The sequence below is a fragment of the Cupressus sempervirens genome, chromosome 4 (genome assembly GCF_028749045.1).
Source record: "Cupressus sempervirens isolate cs-2001-9-10 chromosome 4, ASM2874904v1, whole genome shotgun sequence".
NCBI classification, from domain to species: Eukaryota; Viridiplantae; Streptophyta; class Pinopsida; order Cupressales; family Cupressaceae; genus Cupressus; species Cupressus sempervirens.
In genome coordinates, this window is record NC_143121.1 from 563,660,236 (window position 1) to 563,665,190 (window position 4,955).

A 4,955-nucleotide genomic window follows, 5' to 3' on the forward strand; every position below is an offset into this window, starting at 1 on the left:
GTTATGGACCACCTTATTGTGATTTTTTTGAGAAGACTCCCTGCAAAAAATATCAACACATTGGATAAAGTCTTCATAGAGTCAGTTACCTTCACTAAGCAAGCTAATCCTAATGAAGGACGATTAATGATTCTAGCTCCAACTATCACAACAATGTCAAAATACCTTGTTGGAGTACCCACAATGCCTAGTTAGTTGATACCTATGAATCCAGTTCCATTGCAATAGGTACCCACTCTACAAAATCCTACTATAACATACCCAGGGTTTGAACCTCTAAAAGCTGCCTTCGTTGAGCAAAAGGCAGCAGCATCCACTGAAGTAAACAATGATTTTTTTTCCAAATTTGGTTAGATGAAAAAAACTATGTTTCAAATGAACAACACACTGACTCATATTAGGTTGTCTCAAGGACAAAACAACAACTTTCAAAGAAACAATGCTGACCTATACAACAACAATTATGGCCAGAATTATAATAGGAACTTTAGTGGGAACGACAACAATAATGCAGGAAACAACAATGGGAAAAAAAAATTCAATCCTTCTAATTGTAATAATGGCTTCCAAAGATAGAACAGATAGTGCAACACTTGGCTGAATAATGAAAGTATTCCTACTAACAACAATAATAACAATGTTTAGTATGCAGATATCAATCAGTATGACGATGGTCAAAATGCACTCAACAATGATGGTTTATGTTACAATGGGAATCAAGAGATGGCTCAAAGTTCACAAGCGAATGATAATGCTCCTCTTGTGTAGTTTAACACTATGTTACTAGAATTCTATGATTCTACACAGAATGTGTAGGTAGAACAACTAGCTAGCGAAGAGTTGTCTTTTCCATTTAGTCAAGAACCTGATCTTCAACATGATGAGATGTTTTCTTTTCATAATGAAAATAAAAATATGTATAATATAAGAAATAGAAAGGAACCTTTGATGGATGGGATTCCTTTAGGTTTACAACCAGCTCCTCTTGATCCAAGAGTGAGTAACAATACAACACCAATTAGGCCACAATATGGAGGACAACAGAATCAGAACCCAGTGAATGTACCAACAATATTGAAATTTTTTGGTTCGTCTACTAAGAAGTATAGTGTTGTCAAAGACCTAGAAAGAACCAAAGCAAATGTGTCCATGTTTGACATGTTGTAGAATTGTCCACAACAACAAGAAGCTCTTATGAAGACATTGGATCATATAAAGGTTTCCCACAATATGAATAATGTTCCTCAAAAGATAGTATCTCAACAAGTGAATGTTGCAGAAGCGATGCCTACTATGTTCAAAGACGAAGTTGAGGTACCCCCATTTTTGCTTAGCATTAGGATATATGGGAAGAATCCTAAAAATTGCCTCATTGATTTAGGAGCTTCGTGTAACATAATGCAATTATCAATAGCTCAAAGGCTAGGAGTTAGTTCTCAACCCTCTAATCAAGTGGTGATACAGTTTGATCAAATAAAGGTAAAAGTCATTGGTGTATTGAAAGATGTGTGGATACAATTGACATTTGACCATCAAATTTAGGACATTATTGATATACATGTGGTTGATATCCCATAAACATATGGGTTACTTCTAAGTAGAGAATGGACAAAATGTCTAAGAGGATGGTTTTCTATAGATTTCACTTAATTGTGGTTGCCATGGAAAGGATTGAATAATCAAATCAAGATAGATGTTGAGCCCAAATTGAAAATGATGATTATAGATTATAATGCCCTGAATGAGATAAGATTCTTACAATCAGATTTGGGTTCATACAAAGTGATGGTATTGGACATGGTTCCAACCAATACATCTCAAGATCAGAATGAAGAACCTAAGGTGCTAGTACCCAAAAGTGAAACCATGACACAATTCATAGATATTATGGTGATTAATTTACAATGTTTAGGAGAGGAAGTTGATCCTAGAATCCTCCTCCTTCCAAGATTTTGTTAGTTGCATAAAGTTAATCACTCAAAATTTGAATGTTCATCATGTCAAAAAGTAGTAGCAAATGTATCGACACACATAATGGAGAACAAGGATAAAAGGACCTCAACAGTTGAATTCATAGAAAGCCAAATTTTGATGAACTTATCCAACCTTGTTGAAAAGATTGAAGAAGAAGGTGAAGATCTAAATGTGTCATACAGTGATACCTCTTTAGATGGGAGAGGTTTGTCTTCTCCTCCTCTAGGAATGATTAAATTCCAAAGAAGAAGACAATATGTGAAAGGTAAAGGATGGACTTTAGTAGTCATTCGTCCTAAACCTAAAGTTGAAGAAATCAAAGAATTGATAGGGAAAGTCCAAGATAAAAAAGAAAAACATACACTTCCTCTATCCATCGATTACAAAGGTGAGTCATCGAGTCCTACACAAGGAAAGTTACAATGGATTCCTAAGAAATAGTTGTTCAAGGCTCAAGTGAAAGAAAAGCTAAGGAAAAATAAGCATAAAATTAGAAAACTCAAGGAAAATACAATTTGGACACTCCACTTCAATGGTTCTAGGTGCAAGATGGGAATCAGTTTATGTATCAAATTGGTCAACACAAAAGGTAGGTCTTTCTATGCCACATATCGATTATAGTTTAGATGTACTAAAAATGCTATAGAATATGAGGCCTTAATTTGAGGACTTCTCTTTGCACTAGAGAAAGGAGTCACATCTCTCATAATTGAAGGGAATTCTCAATTGGTCATATGACAAGTAAAATCCATATATTATAAAGGATTACTTTCTTATAGAAAAAGGGTATGAGATATATTGGATGACTTTGAAGCTTTAAACATAAAATCCATTCCAAGAAGAAAGAACATGGTAGTAGATGCTCTTGCAATTTCAGCAAGTGCTTTGCAACTAGTTAAAAGAAGCAAGTTGAAAAGATTCTCAGTAGAATTGGTTGATGTTCTGTCCATTCCTAATAATATCAAAAACTTTTAGGTCTTTCAAGATGATCAAAATATACTTGAGTTTATCATGTGCAACCACCATTTTGAGGGACAAGAGATTGATGATACATCAGATGAAAAACCTAAGGATGATGAGCTTGAGGATGAAGATGGGATTATTAATCTAAAAACCAACACTATTCCAAAAGGAATGGTTGAACTAGAATGCATCTTTGATCATGATGAGTCAACACTCAATAGAAGGGTAACCCAAGAAAAGGGAATCAAAGAATGTGACTTGTACAATTTGGGTACTGATGAAGAACCAAAAATGGTATAGATAGAAATAACATGCAACTCATAGGAAAGGGAAGACATGCTCAAATTACTGATCAAGTATAAGGATGCCATTGCTTGGAGCTATGAAGAGCTGAAGACTTATGATCCTAAGATTATCACACATGACATCCCACCAAAACTAGATGCCAAACCATTCCAATAGAAACAAAGACCAGTAAATCCTATCATCAAACCACTGATCATGAAAGAAGTAAAGAAATTGTTGGATGCTAAGATCATATTTTCTTTTTTCCATTCCACATGGGTGGAGAATTTGGTTCCCTTGTAGAAGAAGACTGGAGAGATTCATCTTTGTGTTGACTTTTGTAACTTGAATCTAGCATCTCAAAAATACAACTATCCTTTGCCCTCATTGGATGAGGTCTTACAGATTGTAAATGGTTTGAAAATGATGTCAGTCTTGGATGGTTACTCAAGAAAAAATCAAGTGATGGTCAATGAAGAAGGTAGACTAAAAATGGCCTTGACAAAAAAGTGGGGGACTTTTGCCTATAGAAGAATGCCCTTTGGACTAATTAACATGGGAGTTACATCTCAGTGAGTGATGGATGAAGCTTTCAAGGGATTGATTAACAGATGTATAGTCATCTACATGGATGACTTGACTATCTTTTGAAAAGATCAAAGTACCCACATTGCTGATTTGAGATAGGTATTCAATAGGTGTCATAAATATGGCATATCTCTCAATCCCAAGAAATGTTCATTTGGAATTACTAAAGGAAAGCTCCTAGGACATGTCATTTCTGAAGTTGGAATATTTATTGATCCTGACAGAGTAGAAGTTATTATAAAATTAGCAGCTCCACACAGTTGGAAGGAATTGAAGTCTTTCTTTAGGAAGATAAATTTTGTATGAAAATTCATAAGTGGATTTTTAGAGATAATTTGTCCCCTTAATAATTTACTTAAAAAGGGGGCTAAGATAGAATAGGTTCCAGAGATAAAGAAATCATTTGAAGATATCAAAGTTGCCATTTATATGGCCCTAGTCTTAGTGAGTCCTGATTACGAGTTACCTTTTAAGATCTATTCCTTTGCTTTCAAATACTCTTGTGCAGGGATCCTCACATAGAAAAAGGAAAAGGAGGATGAAAGACCAATTGCTTTTATGAATTGCCCTTTGAAGAATGTAGAATTGAATTATTTAAACCTTGATAAACAATCCTTTGCATTAATCAAGGAGGTAAAGAAATTTTGTCATTACATACTAAGAAGTAAGGTGTATGCAATTGTACCTCATCTAGCAGTAAAGACACTCTTGATGCATAATGAAATCAGTGAAAGGAGAGGAAAGTGGATCTGGCTATACTCTAAGAATTTGATCTTGAAATTTAATCTATGAGATTAGTCAAAGGTTAAGGATTGTCAAGAATGGTAGTTGATAGCTAGGATGGAAATGAAAAGGAATTTAAGTTTGACGATAAAACAAATGAAGATGATTAGAAGAAGATGGTTGTATCACAAGTTGACATTAATCAGGGTGTGGTGACAGATGTTTGGTATCAAGACATTGTTTATTATCTTCTATAAGACTGATGTCCTAGTTGGATGAATAGTTCACAACATAGGGGAGTTAAAAAAAAGTGTGAATCTTATTTGCTACTGTTATAATTCTTTAGAATAACTGAGGGGGGGGGGGGGGGGGGGTGAATCAGTTTTCCAAGGTCCAATGATGTCCAATACAATTTTTTTTTT